A 19,706-nucleotide genomic window follows, 5' to 3' on the forward strand; every position below is an offset into this window, starting at 1 on the left:
CTGCAGTTCCCATTCCCATCCCCACGTGCTGAGGGAAAGAGTGATCCATCAGTTACCATCTGCAGCGATCGACAAATGTTGATGTCTTAATGGCAACCACCATACCTGCACCTGGGGTGTGATGGAATACTGATAGAGACATTAGTACCCAGGCTGGCAACGTGATTTTATATTTCATTTAACCCAGTACGCAACGCACTGCAATGTATACATTTGTAACTGCTCCCTTGATGGTCTCTCTGGAGTATTATAAAGATTTATCATGTAGTGTTTGGTCAATACTAAGTACCGTGAAATGTCAGTAGAGCAGTTCTTGGGATTGCTTGAGCAGTAAATAACAGAATCCTACAATATCCAAAAAGAAATGAGCAAGTGAGCAAGAAACCTTGGAGAAACAAAATGAAACAAACACAATCCCTAACCTTTAGGAAAAAAACAAAGCAGAAAAAATTTTATTATTAAGTCCTCCTGACTTTTAATGAGGTATATGAATATTTGTCATGTAGATGCATTGAAAAGCCATCTAGATCTGGAAAAGCTGCAACATAGAGTCAGGCACCACATCAAGTTTTCTCTCTTTCTACCCCCATGAAACCCTTGTACCTCCTGCTCCATGACCCTGTGGCAGCAGCTGTCTTAGGGTTAGCGAGACAGCACGAGCATCCTCTGCATTCTCCTCTCCAGAAACCTGCCTGAGAAACAGCAGCTGTTTCGTGGGAGGTGGGGTGGACAACCCCTCCCAGTGCTGACATGTTCCCTCCTAATCACTCCCCAGCTAATGGTGGGGATTGCTCTGAGGAAACATTCCAGGAATTTTTTTTTTTACAGGTCAGAAGTTGGCTACTGCTTAAACATATGTTCCTCTTTCCCTGTCTCTGACTTGCAGAATAGCTGCTAACTAACCAAAAGACAACATGGTGAGCCAAGGCTATTAGTGAATAATAATGCCATTTGCAGGCAGCAAAGGCTGAAAGGCTTCCAGAGCAGTTAGCAGTCTGCAGGCATCTCCCAGAAATGCATGAGCAGAGCTCCCGTGCATCAGCCAAAGAGCAATTATTCTTGGAAAGCACGTCTGCCTCATGCTTTAAAATCTTTTCTAGTGTCTTGAGCTTAAAAAAAATAAATGTGCTGAAAGAAAGCAGAGAAACTGGAGTAGAGGACTTTACATGCTGTGAATGAACATGACTGCAGGTATGGGCACCTCCTGGCACCCTCCAGCTCCATGCTGGGTGCCCCACAGCAGTGACAGCCAGCTGGGGTGAATCCAGGATGAGCAGCCTGGAGCCTGGCCCGGAGGAGGAGGTGGCAGCCAGGGGTTCCCCCCTCTCTGGCCTTCCCAAGAGCAGAGATACAGGCAGCATGCAAAGCTCCTCAAAAATTGCATTTTTACAATGAACTTCAGTCAAGCAGTCTTGTTTGTTGTTGTTTATTTTTTTCCTTTTGGCTTTCCTGTGGTTTTTTCCCCCAACCATCTCATTTGTAGCAGAAGATTATATTCCTAACGGGGTCTTTTTGAGTGCAGTATTGTACACAGTTCTGCTCTTTAAAGAACTAGCACGGATCCTAACAACTCTCCAGGCAGGAAATCTGGTGGGAACTCTGCTTTCCTGCTTACTGATCTATCGCTGAATCCAGCGATCCCACTGAGCCCATCAGTGCAGTGCCTTGGTAGCAAGTAATGACACAGGGAGCCACCAAAGGACTGTTTTATGGTCCAAACTTGTTAACTTCAGAGAATACTTCTTTTACAACATTATTATATTTTTTTTGGCAAATCACTGAGAAGTTTGCCACAATTTTATTTAACCACCATGGTGCTATATTTTCCCTTTAAATTACATATTTCAGTTCCTACATGAGACTTACTGTCAACATTTGTGTGTGTATGCTGTTACATCTTTTATTTTTTTGGTTCACTTATTTTAATTATGCATTTTATTTTAAGTACATTGTTTTATGACATCACTTGTTAATTCTTCAATTATAACTCTATTCCTCCACTGCTCTGCAGTGTGCAGTAGCCTTGAAGTGCTGAAGGAGTGTGCCACAAACAGTGAGGAAAAAAACAAACGGCCTAAAGACCCAAAGATGCATTACAGACAGTTCTGTGCTATTTAATTACATGTTGTTTGACAAATGATTGGTAAGAAATTAGCTTCTTTCTCAGTATTGTAAGAGCTTTTGCAGTTTGCCACTGGGCCCTGCTGGGAGAAGCCTGCTGCTCCTGCATGGGCTGAGCCCATGGCATGGCCATCAGCCTGGGAGCAGGTGACACTGTGATTTCCATGGATCATGACTGGCAGGACCCACCCATGGGGTTACACTGAGACATTCTTGGAACTTCGAGCACCTCATGGCACCACAAACATCAGCATGGGGACTGTGCCAGGCTGTCAGCTGGTCTGAGAAGGTGCAGGTTAACAGCATGTGCGTTTAGCCATCACTTCTTAGCTTCCTCAGCTCACCTGCCATTAGAAATCCATGCTCCTACTCTTTACTCCTACACCAACTTACTTACCACAATCATGCTTCCCACCTCGCCTTGGCTTTAGGGTGCCAGCTCCCCATTACCCTTTGCATCTTCAATGAGGAGATAGAGCCAGTGGGCTGCATCTCCTGCCACCAGCCCCACCTGAATTTCAGAGGAAGTAATTAAAAACAGCCCAAACCCCAAGTGATGCAGCTGCACAGTTAGTTACAGGTGTGATGCTGAGCACTGTATCTGTGGGTGCAGAATCAGTCAGGTGCACATGTTTTGACAGATGGATGAAAGGTGTGTTGTGATTCGCAGATGCAGATCTATTGAGTGGCTCACTTTCAGCTTGGAAAGATAATGTCCCATATTCTCTCTGGCAGGGAAAGGACTGGCACTGGCCTTGTGCTGCCTGAGCAGTTGGCCAGTGCAGACAAAGGCAGCACTGCCCGGCAGTGTGTGCAGGTTGGTGTTAGGGCAGTCAGGTTTTGAGTAACTCCCACTCAGTTTTGGGAGACTAAAAGGAGTGATGAAGAAGTGCCCAATTCCTCTCATATGCCGAGCCCAGAGCTGTGTGTGACATGTAGCTGTGCACATCTTCTATCATCTTTTTTATCAAACAAATCCAAAGACAGCCTGGAAGCCAGTTTATAACACTAAAGTGTTCATTAGATAGCTCAGACAAAGCATGCCAGGGGTGTCACGGCATGTCCGGGTACAAAACGGTTTCATTTGCAAATCCATACTGTTTACTAATTTGGAAAGGATGTGCGAGTTGATGGCTCATGTTTCTGTTAGGAATGCAACAGTTTGCAACCCATTTATAACAAAAACCTGAAAGAGAACCAAAGATGCTGAGATTCCCCATATATCGCTGCAGTTTCTCACTTGTTTTACAGTAATTTGATGCTGCCTGCACACAGTAGTCGACCTTTTTTTTAACTCCCGCTTGCAGGGTAGAACAGCAGGGATGATAAACCTTATGCTTTAGTTCAGAAATAGCACACATCAGTGAGAGCGACCAGGGTTGCACAACGGGACAGAGGGGGTTGTAGCAGCTCAAAGCAATACTGATTACTGAGGTTTATTACATATACAAGAAAACCATACTGCCTGCCAGAAAAATTGCATGTCGGCCAAAAAGACTGTTTAGGCTTTGTTTTCTTTTAAACCTTGGCTCAGATCTAGTTTTATGTCCTTTCTCTCCTGCAAACTGTGTTCATTTTAGAGCTCTGAATTAGTCGGAGTCCTCAGAAGCTGAAATGGAGACTTTCATGAGCACTCTGATGGTCCTGCTCCACCTGGAGCTGTCAGTGGCTGGAGTCTGTGTCAGCTGAACACATGTTTAGGTTGGTGTTCCTTCCTAAAAGGCAAAACTGGCATCTCACAATACCCCAAGTATAAAGAAACCTGTGAAATAGCTACTTGAGGCTGAAAGGGAAGCATGATGAGTACATGAAGGGGAAATCTCACTCTGGCCACTTGAAATTGTAGTTGTGCCCTAAACTGGGGAACAAAAAATCAAGACTAATAGTGACCTTGCCTCCTGTGTAGCCTCACTGTGCTTGGGCTGTGGAGGACCAGCTTTGTTCTTGGGGCAACATAGTTGTAGGGAAAGGTAAAACAAACGACAGCACAAGGAACATGGAAAAAAAAAATTAATACAGAGAAAACTAGCACAGGATGAAAGCAGCACTCAAAGTCATCTGGGTGCTGGATAGCATCAGGTTTTGTGTATACAGAAGGAAACATAGGATGAGAAATGGCTCTGAGGCCACGCTGGATGTTTACTGCACAGATAGGACTGGGCAAATGAGAGCATCACCTTTTCAACGAGGCTGTGCGCAACGCGCGTGACTCGTGGTGACCACAGACCTCAAGAACACTGGGCAAGCACCTTCCCTCTAGTAAACCGTATAATCTCTTTCCAAGACCGTGAAGCCCAACCTCAGAGATCACAGGGATTTTGCCTGATTAAAGAGCAGAATAAATTTAGAGGCCAGGTTGTCTGGCTGTTGTAGCAGCAAAATGTGGGAAGAAGAGCCTTGGGCTATTTTCCTTGACATGGAAAAGTTACATGACAGATCATTTGATGTGTTGATTCTATTTTTTAAACATTGCCTAGCACAGACATCAGAGCTGGCTGCAGCTCAGCCAGCCATCAGCTCTGCCCCGCACAGTCCAACACTTCTGCCTTCCAGGGCAGGAGCTGTGCCCGGCCCCTGTGTCTCTGCTGGCAAGGGCTGTGCTCCCACATGGGCAGGAGTGGGATTTCTCAGGTGTCTTCCTAACACCCAGCACAAGCTAATAATAATCCCTGTGTTACTCCATGAACCATTTACATGAGCACAGCCAGCCTTTGGCACAGCTTCGTGCTAGTGCTGTAACAGTAATGGCCCTCCCATAATGACTGTGCTGCCACCAGCTAAAACTGCTCCACAAATTATCTCACCTGGCTCACAGTCTCCAACTCATCTGTGTGGGGGTCAGCAGGGTGAATAGTCCTGCAAGACAGGTGGCCCCAGGTGACCCTGAAATTCTTTTGGCATGTTCCAGAGAAAGTACTGAATCCCTTTTGCTTGTCACAGTAACTGGAAGATTCCACTGGAGCATCATTGGCTCTGGGGATCATTGTCATGGGTGACACCTGGGGAGGGAACCTTTCATGCTGGAAAACTTTGCTGAGCTTTTCTTGCGTTTCATATGCATGAAAGAAGACATTCTGAGGAAGGAGTTTCATGGGAGACTTGAAGTGGCATTTGGCTGGTGGGATCTCTCTTACTGGTGCTAGTGTGTGAGGAGGACAAAAATGAGCCCAACTATCAGGTCCTGGGAAAAAGTATGCTCAGGAACAGGAAAAAAAGACAAAACTGTACTTTCTGCTGTGTTGTTCATTTTGTAAATAGTTTTAAAAGGAAAAGCAATCCTAAACATTCAAGGTTGAACCTTTGGCTCTGTCAGATTTTCTCTTCAACACCAGCACTTCAGAGCTTGTGGACAGACCTTTAAAATTACATAAAAGGGTAGTTGAAGTGCAGAGACAGCTGAGAATCTTCCACTTGGAAGTATTCTCCAATCTGCACTTCCTGACAGAGGCAATGGGAGATGGCAGATGGTAGGTGGTATTTTGTTTACCAAAACAAGGACTGTAGGATCTCTTGAGGTGCTGGAAAAACTATACAGCTGAAGTGAAAAGTTGTCTGTGTGCCCTTATCAGCTATTTCCTCTGAACTAAAAAACTTCTTCTGTTTGGTGCAACTGCAGAAAAAAATTAATGTAGCCAACAAGAATCAATAGGGAGGGCAACAGTCTCGTGCTGGGTTTGGAGGTGAGGTCACCAGGGCTGCTCCTACCATCACCAAGAAGCCCACAGCTTTGAGCCTAGAAACCATCACTGAGGGTTGGAAGGGCATCTATGCCAGGAGGTAAGATCAACCCCACTGAGAACCTCAATTCCAGTCATTTTAGACCACACTTTTCAATGTGCTTTTTTATGTTCAGGTCTGTGGCATCCAGAAAGTGATTCTGTCTTTAATATCTAAAATATTCAGAGACTATTTGACTGGAGAGGCTGTAGGCCTGTTGGGTTGGTTTTGTTCCACACATGAATATTGCCAGGTTCCATAAGAAATGCATGTTTTCCAGCATTTCTAAATGTCTAAAACTATCCCAGTTTTGGCATAGAAAGGGCAATTAATCCAAATTATTTCTAGCATGCTCCAAACTCCCAAATAACTGGGATAGCTGCAGCAGAAAGACGAGGTGCTCAAGATGCCAGACAACTGTAGCATCCTCATGGGAGCAACCTAAAAACTAGAGGTAAATGCCTCTCACAGAGAATAGTGTAAATTAGCAGGGGCTTCCCTTACCGTGGTTTTTGGCTGCTTCCCTCAGCAGAAAACACTGAGATTGTTAGGTAAGTAGCAATTTACTCTACATACCAAAGCAGATGTGTACCCAAACAGATGTGGTCATTCTGCCACTGGGGCAAAGCCAGAGCAGCTTTAGGGATGAGAATGGAGATAAATTGGAATAAAAAAAGGTATGGGAGGAGAAGTGGAACCTTAATGTTGCTTTTTCTTTCAAACTGATCTGTACACATGTCACACAGTTGGATGTATGAATAGTAAATTATTCTATTCATTTCTTACTCTTGATGAACAGTAAATTAGTCTAATAACATTTACTGTTCAATTCATTGATTGTCAGAGGGAGATTAGAAGCAAATAGCTTTTAAGTCTTTCCAGCTGCAAACATTAGAGTTGTCTAAACTTATGATTTTTGACTGTAATTAGCTGCAGCTCTGCAGCATCCCCACCCCAGCTCCATCCCCACCGTGCAGACACACCCCCAAGCCCTGCCCAGCCCTACTTCTGCCAGCTCCTACTGCTTTTGTGGTGGCAGGGATTCCAAAGGGTCACTTCAGCTAGGTGAGCTCCTGTGGCAACTTTGAGAAAGCAGGTAACAAAAATAAGGTTTTTTAAAAAAATACCTTTACTGAAATGGCTTAGCAGGGCTGCACAGCAAGAACGTTGGAGAGCAGAGAATAAATCTGAGAGCTGTGAGGCTGAGGGGGTGTAAGGGTGTGTGTGTGAGTAAAGTCAGGCTCTGCACGGCATGAAAAGCCTCACTGTTCTGTGTCTGGAGGGTCTGAAGTGCTCTTACACAGGAGGACTTCACTGAAGTTGCTGTACCGACACCAGTGGAATACAAGTGTGCGAGCGAGGAGAACAAGGCCCATAAAACAGCAGACAAGTCAAGCTAATTTAAGATGGATGCCTGCCTTGTACCCAGTGTGCCTCCCCTTTGTCATCCTCCTGCCCGTGGCTTCAGCTCTGTGCTGGGATTCAGTCCTATCTGTATGAAGGCGCTGCTGGCTATTTAACAGACACAGAATTACTTGTAGCCAAAGGAAACCATAAACAGCAGAATCACTTCAAACCTTGCCACAGCTTGGAGGTGTTTATTACCTTTATCTACACCCTCACCCTCCTTTTCTTTCACAAGACTAAAGAAGTAAATAAAAGTAGTCTTCTCTTGCTATGCTAGTCAGGTTTTATCTCTGTTAGAGACATGTTGTGCTCACTGCAAGCTGCAGGTGGGCTGAGACACCGGTGCTTTGGGGAAATCATCCTCCTGCCAGCACCAGAGCCCTGCTCAAACATAGAATCCTAGAATGGTTCGGACTGGAAGGGAGATCACCTAGTTCCAACCCCCCTGCCAAGGGCAGGGACACTTTCCACTAAGCCAGGTTGCTCAAAGCCTTCTCCAGCCTGTCCTTGAACACTTCCAGGGGTGGGGCATCCACAGCTTCTCTGGGAAACCAGTGCCAAAGTCTTATCACCCTCACAGGGAAGAATATCTGCCTAATATCTAATCTAAACCTCCTCTCTTTCAGTTTAAAGAGAGTCACCCCTTGTATGACTTAATGACCTCCCACGGGGGGTCATTACCCCTCCTCCTGTCACTCGAGGTCCTTGTAAAAAGTCCATCTCCAGCTGTCCTGTAGCCCCTTAAGGTACTGGGAGGGGCTCTATGGTCTCCCTAAGGGATCAGCCATGGTACCCAGCACTGCTGCTACAGGCTGGAGCAGCAAGAGGAGCTGCTGGGGAGAGCTCAGGAGAGGTTCCTGGCAGAGTAGCTCCTGGCACAGTGGGGCCAGCAGGGCTGCCCATCCAGCCCTGGTGCAGGGACAGGCGGGTGAGCTGAGGGCACGGGCAGCCACTGGCACAGATGGGGCTGGTTCAGCTGCCGGAGCTGCAGCTTCTGCTTTCTAAGCATGTGGGCTGTACACAGCAACAAAATGCCACTTACCATATTTCAGGGAAATTCGTTTCCATCAGGAAATGGAAATCCGTTAAAACTCTCTGTGTGCAAATAGTTGATTTTGGGTGGAATATTCCCCTGGGAAATCTGAGAAGGCATTTCATTGACTTGGAACACGTCGGGTTTGGTCTATATTTAGTTCCAGGCTCACCTGGGCTGTCGGCATTTTCTGTGAGCAGCTCTCCATTTCCAGGGGCATGGTGTTGGCCTTGCTGAGGCTGACTCATTGCCAGGGTTTGGGCATGATGGGAGGGGAGCACAGGATGCAGAAGCTGAGGGGAAGAATGGGCCCATGACTCCTGCAAAGGCAAAAAATACCTCAGCTGCAGATAGGCATTAATGTCAAAGCAAGATCTTATTAAAGGCAAGGCTTCTAATTTAAATTTCCCTGAGTATTTTTGCTCACTTGCTTTGCTTCCTCTCCTTCCCATAGAACGACCCACAGTAATAACAAAATATCAGAACTTCGGGGAACTGGAGTTGTTATTGTTTGGGTGGGGTTGATTTTAAAAGCTTTACTGTTCATGTCTTTCTTATCCTAAGGTTTTCAAATAGAAATATACACATACCTTAACAACAAAAGACTATAATGACTGCATTGTCACTAGATAAAACTGTACTAAAAATAAGTAAATGCTGCAGTTTAGCATGATTCAGTAGGCAGGGTCCTTATTATTCTTCCACCATTGAAAGGAAGATTCAATTCTAGCATAATACGCTCCATCTGTAGCATCCCTTATTTGACTGGGGCTTCTTTTAGAGTTTCTATCTGCTCATGAATGCAGAGGGTTAAGAATAACCACGGGTGTGAGTGTTGTGGTCACTGATGCATGTTTTTAAGTAGCAGGACGCAGTGAAGAATCTTGGTTTAAGTGTAATAAAAGTGAGGTCCCGATTTGTTAATGAGGAGCATTGTCTGCTGCAGACACTAATTTCACTACAGGGTGCAGTCTTCAAACTTTTCATTCTAATTAGAATGCATTTCCATATTCTTTATCAATTTCTTCCCTTATTGAAATCTTCTCAAATGACCTTTTTTTCTTCACTTATGACTCATCCAAAGATTTTTATTTTTCCCAAAACAATCATTCAGATGCAACTGCATTTTTCCAGTAAACACGTTAAAAAATAAATGACCTTGCCAGCTCATGCCTACACAGTGGGAGAAGGGCATTAGCAGTGCAGAGGCAGCTACTAATAATACATGGGAAAATTAAGTATGGGAGAAGACCATCTTCTTCTAATTCCTTGAGCATTTAATTTCCAAATGCCCTGCAGTAGAATGTGTCTCGAGTAGGAGCTTAATGGCTGCCAATGGAGTTCCAGCAGTGGGAAAACAAGTCCCAACAGAAAAAGGGGCATTTTATGCACATAAGAAAATAGGTTATCTGCTAAGGAGACTTTTTTTTTTTTTCCTTCAGTCCTCCACAGCTGTGTCCAGTTCCAATTTCTATAATAAAGTAAATTATTAACTCAAGTTGACGAATTGGTTGGTGTTGGTAATAGGCTTTCAAAATGATTAGTGATATATACTCATTACCCAAATTAAAAAGCCATATTAAAAATAAGGAGAGGAAATGTAGCAGCATTATCAAAGTAATAATTTCTATTTAGTGCGTATCTTTCCTGAACTTTGGCAAATGTTGAATTATGCAAGACAAACACAAATCTGAAAGCGTTCTAATTAATGATGGTATTTCTTTGCTATCAAATTAAAACCAACATATTCACAGTGCATCTGACTTAAATGTTATCACAAGTTCTTCACACTTTGAGGAAAATTGTTGATATGTTTGAAAATATTATACCTATACCCAAGCTACCAGGCTTGAGCCATGTTCTTCCCTTGCAGAATAATTGTTACTGGGAAAGACCTATATAATTGAAAGTTCACCCAAACATTTGTTTTGTTATTCAATCATCTCAAGGATAGTAATAATAACAACAAGAATAATAATAATAAAAACAAATCCCAGAGATGAGTATCTTGACTTCAATTAATCACAGTGCTTTGTAATCCAGGGTTTGCTATGGTTTTCACCAACTAACAGAATCAAACAGTTGCTTTCACTTTAAAGATGCTTTATAGATGAAAACACATTTATAAAACTTCTCTCAGAATAAAACAATAATCAGGCAGCTAATTAAGCACATTGTAAATGCTGAGCTTCTGAGTTAAAGACCTGTCCAGGCTGCAACATCATTTTTACTTTATTATTATATGCAGAAAGCTAATAAAAATATAATTTTGGAAAAAAAAAATCACATTAGCGATTTGCCAGAGTGAATGTAGATGTCAAAAATGCTAATGCAGAGAAGCTGTCAGGAGTTTAAATAGATTTTTCACTGACTTGCCGTTCTTAATTATAGCTCAGCACCCTGTACAGGTTAAAAATGCCGGGTTCCTTCGAAACAAACTATGAGCTCCCTACCATCTCGTCAAATTCTCCTTCTCTTCCTTTCAAATGGATCAATCAGATGCCAACACATAACATTTTTCATTTACATCTTTTCTTAAGCTTCCTTATCCACTGCAATTATATTTTTACCCAAACCTATCCTGAAGGGGATAGAAGAGATTTCATGGAAGAAGCATAATTGGAAATTGAGCTTGCTCTTTCATGGGCTTCTTTTAAGAGAAAGGATAACGTTTTGTGTGGTAGAAATTCAGCACTTAAATTAGGGGGTATGCTGGCTACTTAGTTAAATAATCTAGAATAATCAGGTCAGGAGGGAATAGCACATAGATTTCACTTAATGTTTGTATTAATTTTTCAGATAATGTAATTCCACGCACTAACCAAGCATTCAAGAGTGCATCAAAAAAGTGCTACGAACTGGAGGATTGACAAGTTTGCTAATCCAATCCTCTGACAGTCACAGGGTGCCATGTAAAAGAGATCCTTTGTTCTTTAAGAGCTGATTGAGTTCCATTAGTATCCATATTCAGAGCCCTGGGCACAATATTAATGCTAATACCGTTGTTACGGAGATGGAAATCCGTTAAGAATGAACAATAATCAGCTCACAATATCACTGGACATATTCATGCAGCTTGTAGTAGGGTGAGATCCAATAGCTCTAAACCTTTCTAAAGAGAAAACGAAAATCCAATTAACATCTTCTGTGTAAACCTCCTCAGCTACTTTCACTGGAGATGACCTTGGGCAGCTGTGTTGCAATTTTGCCAAACCTCAGTTATGTCTTTAATTCAGCGGTGTTGTTGGGTTTTGCCCAAACAGAAGGCCTGGCTCTGCAGCCTGCCCCTCATGCTGGGTAGGAGTTGCTCACACAAGTAACCTCAGCAGCCTTTGGCATGTTCAGCCCTGAGCTGTGACACAGACGGACAGCAAACAGACTTTGGGCTTTACACGTCCCTGGGGAATGTTCAGGCCAACTGGCAAGAAAACTCCTTTTCTCTTGCGCTCCCACCTCCTGTAAAAACCCTTAAAGGGACCTTAAAGATGATCTGGTTCCAGCCCCCAGCTGTGGACAGGGATGCCACCTGATATGGCTGTTCTGGGTAGGACAGGTGGTGAGACCTGGCAAATGGTTAATCACATTGTGCTGAGGAAGGATGTGGTGAGGGGAAGAGATGCTCCATGTGCCCCCATTCAGGACTCCTCTCCAGCCCGAGGTTCAGTGGCAGATCAGACCTTGCAGTGCAGTTCCCTGGACTCAGTGTAGTCCAGCCTATATTCAAAGGAAAATATACTCCTTTAGAACAAAGTTTCCTTGCAATCAGTTTGAATTGAACCTAGAAAAACTCTAATTATCGGCAAAATTTAGCCTGATGGGGGAAAAAAAGGAGTGTTTTATTTTGGAGCAGGATATGAATTTACCTGCAATAATTGCCCAAGGTAGGGAGAGAAAGCAACTGCCGTGATAGAACTCTCAAACGATTATTTTAGATGTATTTTACTGTACTGTCCACTCAATGTTTTTCGTTAACACAGTAAGAAAACACAAGTTGTCATAGCCTGTCCTCCCTTTCTCTTTTGTTTCTGGCAAGAAGCCTGCAATTAAACTAGAAGATACTTCATGACAATGAACCCTCAGCCTGGTGACCACGTGGCTCAAGGCCCATGGGCAACAAACATCCTCCATTGCAAGGTCTGGTCCTAATAACCATGAGCAGGACTCTGAAAGGAGAGAGAATCTTGATGGAAAGAAGCACATTCGTTCCCGGGTCAGCTTCTGGACATAAAGCTTTTCCCTCCTGTAACTGTACAATCCACAGGAAAAGAGGTAAAAGCCTTGTTACTGACTGTGCTAATGCCATTGAGATGTTCAACATGAATGTAAGTTGTCTTCAGTCTGAATCTTTGTTGCAGCTGCTGTCAACACCACAAGTGAAGATCCCAAAATATAAAGCATTTTGAACTCACTCTTTTCATTTCCTTTTCATTATACGAGGATGATACTGCCTTATCTCAAAGACACACTTGCATATTTGCACTCTATAATGGAGAAACAGCACTACATACAGGTCCCTAAAAGTAAACACCCAACTCTGTAAATCTTGCATATAATTAGGAAATTTCTTCTGGATTTATTATTTTTTTCCCCAAAGCTGTTACTGCTTGATTTGGCTGTCATCTGTGTCACTTCTATGGAAAGATTTTCTCTGTTAGAAAGGGAAAATCAGAGCAGCAAGCTAATAACTTGTTACAACAGGGAGATTTAAGGAAGAAAATAATGAAGCCGAGCTGCTGACAGCACTGTGGTGGCTGTACCTCCTCTTTAAGTGGAACCAGCCAGGATTACCCTTTGTTTTAGAGAGTCTCTCTTAGAAAGAACCCACACAAACCTTGGACCCACACAAACATCCTTCAGACTGCAAAGAAAACAGCTTCCCCCATAAATATCCCCAGCCCAAGACCAACAAAACAAATTTGGTCTCAACTTTATAACTTCGATTTAATTTCCTACTATATTAATTTTGGCCATTCAATCTCACTGATTTGTTGTGACCTTGATTTGATTGCTTAATTGGCTTAGCAAAGCCTGGATGCATTAGCTCTGTAACGCGCTTGCTTATTCTTTCTTGTAGGATCTATAAAAATAAGCAGAACTTATTTTACATTAAATGGCAGTCAAGCTTAGAAATCCCAGGCCAAAGATAATCTCAGGTATATGGAGGGCACTCTCTAGTCTAGTTCGATCTTGCCTTGTTCAGATCTGGCAATGTCTGAGTGTTGACATGTGCCCTTCAGTACAACTTTCTAGTTTGAGATCACTGTCCAGTAACAGCTTGGCTGAGGGACGAGTGCTCATTTTTTTCTCACATGACTGCTGTGGGGGTTGTTTCTGCTGGTAGAAGCAGAGTTTGGAGCAGCTGGTGACAATACCTTCTGCAGAGACAGTAAAACTTTCTCATATGCTTCACTATCATCATTATACCTGACTGAACCCAGTCTCTGCTGCTGATTTTAAGCTTGCTGATGCAATGCAATGGCATTTCTGAATTTGCTTCATTTGCATTTAAACAATCAAGAGTTTTAATTAAAATGCATAAATGAATCATGCACTAGAAGCCCTATCTCCCATGTTATTTATTTTTTATACTAAACCTTCAGTTTGATGGATAAGCACTGCCATTGGTCATTTCTGCTAAAATGATCCCATCAGCAGTGAAATATCTGACAAATCTGATGTTAAATTTTTCATCCCTAGCTTTCAGCACTTGTGGTCCATTGAGATAAATAGTACGTCTCACACTTTTCATCTATTCTTTGAAGCTCTCTGGGACCAGCACTTCCTTGAAGAGGGAGAGGTATAGGTCAAAGGATTGTTTGAGATCCAAACAGTGCTCTCCTTATGGCTTTTTTATATGACCTAGCACATCCACAGTGGTGAGAGTGTCTTTAACTTCTTCAGTGTCTTACATTTGTGACAACTATTGCTTCTTTCTCTATAGTGACAGAATTTTGGGTTTTGGTACTGACCTGTTGATGAAACAGAAAGCGATGTGGACTTTCTCCTAAGTAAAACCCATTTTCTTAATGCTTTTTTAAAAATTATTATTATTTTTACCCTGTGACAGCGGTATCTGCAGTCATCACAGAAGTTCCTGCTACTTCCAGAATGCACTACTTTGCAGCATGGTACTGAAATTTAACTCCAAGGAATGTAATTTGTCCCAAGAACTGCATCCTATAGAAAATAAGGCAAAAAACACACTCTGCTGGTAGCTTCTCTCAGAGGATTACTGTAAAACTAAGCTAATAACAATGCAACATTCCTTCAAAAACTGAAATCTTGCTCACATGCTAAGAAGCTATAAGAGTAACAGCATCATCTGGTGGCTTCTGCCACAAAGAATGGATTAATTGATTTTTTTTTTTTTTGGTTCTACTTTCATTTAAATTCCTCATCTCTCAGGTGAGGCCAGGTCCTGAAGGAATGTGTGAGAGGAAAAACAGACGGAAAAGGATAAAAATGAGAGGAGGTAATAATGAAATCCTCAGCTATACTGAAACATTAAACTGCATCTGAGTATCTCAGATCTTTTTAAAAGGATTTTTTAAAGAACACTGAAAAACACCATCCTCATTGAAGTCAAGCTTCATTTACAGCAATGCCAGATGGGTTGGGATTTTCGAAGCATGCATTAAGAACAGGAACAATGCTGCTAAAGGCCTTGAACCTTAGATAAGGATTGGTGTAAACCTCCACAAAATCTTAAGACAATTCCTTTTCATCATTTCTTTTGTAAGTGCCAGATCAAATCCTTCAAACTCCTCCTGCATCTTCCTTTCGGAATTCTTATTAATGATCCTCTTAACACTTGGAGAGGTGGTATGTAAAAATGAGATGAACATACATTAGTTTTCAAAAGAGTTTCTGCTGCGAACAAGTGCTATTGTGATTATGACTGTAAAACAAGCTAATCCACCAAAGCTTACATCTATGGTTAGTGTAGTACTGTAGGCTGAATCAGCCTGCCTGAGGTATTAAACCTCCCCGACCTTAATGGGCTGAAGAATTCCCAGAAATGTCCAAGGTCCCTTGTAAGAAGTTTACCACGACCCAGATGAAGCATAAGGGCCATACTAGCCCACAGAACCCAAAGTCTCCAGGATTAGTTGTTGCAAAAGCTTATTAACAAGGCAATAAAATGAAAATTATTCCTTCTGGCTTTATTGGTGCACAATGTCTGTTTTACATTCGTACAGTTTCTGTCCTATCCTTGGCAGTTGTCTTCTTTGTTGTATTCTTACAAAGAGAGAAATATCAAAACATTAATTTAAGCTGTCACAATGCAAAGGGCTGACAGTCATATAAAGAATTATCATTGTGGCAGAGAATGAAGACAAGTTAGCGAAGGAAAATTAAAGTGACTAGCTGAACAGAACCAAACTTCTTGAAAAATCTAGGATATTGCCATGACAATTCGAATCACTCCAACTTTTTCTTTTTGTGTTTTCAGCACTTTCCTACACAATCTATTATCAATCTGATGGGGAAAAGAAAGAAAAAGAAATTGCTTCACACGTAGTCTAGTTTCAGTGAAATATGTATTTCAAAAGAGAAGATTCATCCTGTACCAGTTTATGCAATAAGATAAATTGCAACTAACATCAATCTTTGTAATTTTCCATAATTGTAGAAGTCAGACTGACCAAGATTATAGCCTGTCTAATCTTTTTTGCTAATGCATACCATATAGAAATGTTTCTTTGTCCTCTCCAGGTCTTTTCTGCAAAACAAAAATTATTCCTTTCTAGCAAACAATAAGATTCCTGCAGGTCGTGGCTTGGGGTCTCAAATTGCTTTGCATATTCTTAAGAATAATTTTAAATACTTCACAAATAAGAAAAGGAAGAGACTGGTTAAAAGAAGAAAATAACCACTTTACTCTTGTGTTATGATTTTTAGCTATAGCTTTTGGGACACTTTACTCTGGCTCTGAAGAAAGTGAGAGCATGAGAGAGAGTCTCAAGGTGCACGTCGATGCCCAGCAAGCCAGAGCACTGCAGCCTGAATAAGTTGTTTTCTCCAGCAAAGAAAATCAACAGGATCTGTGTCATAGGACAGGTTTTCAATGCTTAGTCTTGTGCTCTGGCCTCTCATCATATGCTACCCACCTAAGAGGTGGAGGCTAAGAATTAAATGCAAAGAGTTGGTGAAACTCCACATCCCATCTTCCACACAAATGTCTGCTGCCTTCTAGCTGTGGTATCTGCAGTGCAAATTAAGTCAGTCAGCATTGCAGTGACTAACAGATCAGATTACTAATGAAGCATGAGTCCACAAGATTGCTTTATATAGTCAAAATTCGTAATTAATTCCCATACACATAAGCAATCATTGAGTTCACTCAGCTAGCACATCAAAACCCGATGAAAACACCAAAGGCTGAGCAAATCAGTCTTCCAAAGGTAGATGAATGAGAGGCTTACATGACTAATGCCAGCAGGACAGAGGCACAAAACTCCCTGTGGATGTAAGGACATAAGATCCTTTCCACTTGTTCATCATCCTTACCTGTCTTTAAGTACTGTAATCCTGGAATTAGAAAAGCAGAGTGTTTAGAAACACCGCAGTAGGTTGTGTGTGTATTCAGCAGCAGTAGGCATTCAATCCAATCAACCCTGAGACCAGCCTGCCAGCATTGTCTGGTAGAGCAGGTTGGCCAAGGCCTGATGTGTCCTCTCAGGGTTGGACCCTCTGCATGGTGAAGTCACACCTAAAACATCAGTCCAGATCATGAGACAGAAAAAAAATAGCAGGGAAGGACTGCAATCACTATTACTCTCCAAATAAATCAGATGTACATTATGAGTTGGGAAAGCAGACAAGAAAACACTTAGAAATGTAATAAATGTGAATTGCTGCAGTCACACCAAACACAGCTTCATTCCCCTAATTGTATCAATTATTTTTTATGATTGTGATCTCAAAGATGTTAAGTTTTGTAAGAAGACTTATTTGCAAATCACTTTGATTACAACCTGTGCATAGTGTGAATATGTTTAAAAGCTTCTGCATATTCTCTTTGGCCCTCTGATCCCCCATTGCAGCATCCTGAATCAGCTGGCAGAACATTAGGCACTTTAGACACTTCTACTTGAAGCATTCAGACAATCCTGGAATTATTGGGGTAACTCAAATGGAGAGTCTTTGTCTAAGCTGTCCTTTCATTGATCCCAGGGCTCTTATGACAGACTTTGCTTTTCATATTTCTGTGTCTCTCTTTCATTTTTTAATCAGATATGTTTTACTGTGAGGAAGAATTTGACCATTTGCTATTGTGTTCTAAGAAATAAGCCTACTAGACCAAGCATTCAAGGTAATTTCATTTCTGCAATAGGAAGTATAATTGAAGAATCATATTTTCAATGTAAGACACTATCTAAAACTAGTCCCTGGTATGAACCCTGGTCAACTATATACAATCCTCTTTAATATGGCCTTTGATAGCATTCATTTAGCACTCCAGTGCAAAGCCTCCAAAAGGGCATTGAATGAAATTAGTTTCCAAAAGGACTGGAACAGTAACAGAAGTATCTTCCTCTGAATTAATGGCAATCTTAAAATCTCAACTGCTTTGAAACAGCACATTAATCCACAATGAAAATGTTTGCATAGCATTAAAAAAATACAAACAGGATTAACAAAGAACTTTCCAAGGACAAGATATATTCACTTTGATTTTAAGAGTGAAAGGAAGTTAAGTGCCTTAACTTTTTTTTTTTTTCTAAAAAGAGAGAATTAGAGAGAGATGTTATAACTAGATGAGAGAAAAAACTAACCCTGCCCTCCTCTTCCCCAAACACCAACTTGAATATTGCAAAGTTTATTTAGTAACCATCTATCACCATCACAAATGTAAATCTAACTGCTCATTGATGCAGCACGCCTGGGAATGGGTCTGTAACACACTTGTCACAAACACTCTTTCCAGGCCATGCTGTAAGGCAGCCTGAGCCTGTAAGAGCCCCTTGTACCCCAGAGCTCCTCAATGCTCATACCAGGATCAATAACAGCAACTTCACTGGTGCAAGGAGTAAGATCTGTGAGCAGATCTTTTTGGATGTTTTTGGATGTTTGCAGCTCTACAGACTGTAAAGGGAAGCACCCAGATCATCACCTGAATAATTATTCACCAAAGGAAGGGGAGGCACTTCCAGAGCAGGAAGTCATCCCCTTTCAGACTCTATTTTATGGTGGCATAAAGTGACTCCTCTTTTTGTTGACTGCGGAAGAAAATTAAGCGACAAGCTTAGACTAGATAATAAAGCTTCACAAGGCTAAAATTAGATTGGGGGAATCCTACCCAAAATATTTTTGGGTTTGGTCTTCAGTTAACCTACAGCTAGCCCATTTCCCTGATGAAGTGTGTGAAACCATTCCCCCAGCAAAAGTTTGCCTTTTATAATATACACAGTCTGGATCCAGAAAGCAATGAGCAAAAAGCTTCTGTAGGACAGAGAACAAAAGACTGCCAAAAGAGAAGCCAATTGCCTTGACTGCACCTTCATGAGGGCACTGGTTCCACCTAGAGATTATGTTTCTCCTTGAGACTTTTCACCAGCTTCTCATTTCTCCTTCGTGTTCCCTTTTGGGCTGAGCAGAGCTGTAGCACCAGATCTGCTCTTACCATCACTGTTCAAAGAGCAGTTTCAGTGCTATGCAGCATGAGTAAAGGACAAAGGTAGCCTAGAGTGGAGGTGAGATTCTGAAAGATGAAACAGCATCATCTACAAATTATCTACCTGAAAGATATGGGCTTAGGAAGGCTCATCCTCCTACAGCAGAATCAAATTCTTACCCTGGTCCAGTCTCTGACTTCATTTCTCCATCAAGTCAGGGCTGGCCTGGTGACCACTCTGCTGAATGTGCTGAATGCAAGATGAAGCCTTCCTGCCCTCTCTGTCCTGTTCCTCACTTTTAAACCTGCACATCTGCACACACATCTCAGCACCTGTGCTGGGGGACCTTGTTTCTAAAAGTGAATTTAGAATGAGATGAACAGGGATTGTTTAGGGAGCAAAGAGCAAACCTCTTTTAAGCCTTAAAACTGTTCTTAGTAGAGTTTCTGATTGCTCCAGGGTATATATGTGCTCACATGTATGTTAGAAGTGCAGCAAAAATGATTAAACACACGAGGGAAGAGGCTTCCATCTAAAAAGTGATTAAAAAGACTAGCATTGTTTAGTTTACAAAACACAAGAGTAAAAGATGATATAACAGAAGCAGGGAGAAGGGGCTATTTATTTTGTTTTCTCTGAAGCACAAATATGCATGGAAAGGTGAAGGAAAAATGATGAAAACATTTGTGCAGTGTATAATCAACCCTGCAACTCATTGCTGCAGGATATTAGGCAAATTTTTCAAAAACATTTCTAAATGTGTTTGATGCTATGAATAATAAGCCTCAGTTCCTGAGGTGAAGGAAAAG

The sequence above is a fragment of the Lepidothrix coronata genome, unplaced genomic scaffold (genome assembly GCF_001604755.1).
Source record: "Lepidothrix coronata isolate B3197 unplaced genomic scaffold, Lepidothrix_coronata-1.0 Scaffold2, whole genome shotgun sequence".
Lineage (NCBI taxonomy): Eukaryota > Metazoa > Chordata > Aves > Passeriformes > Pipridae > Lepidothrix > Lepidothrix coronata.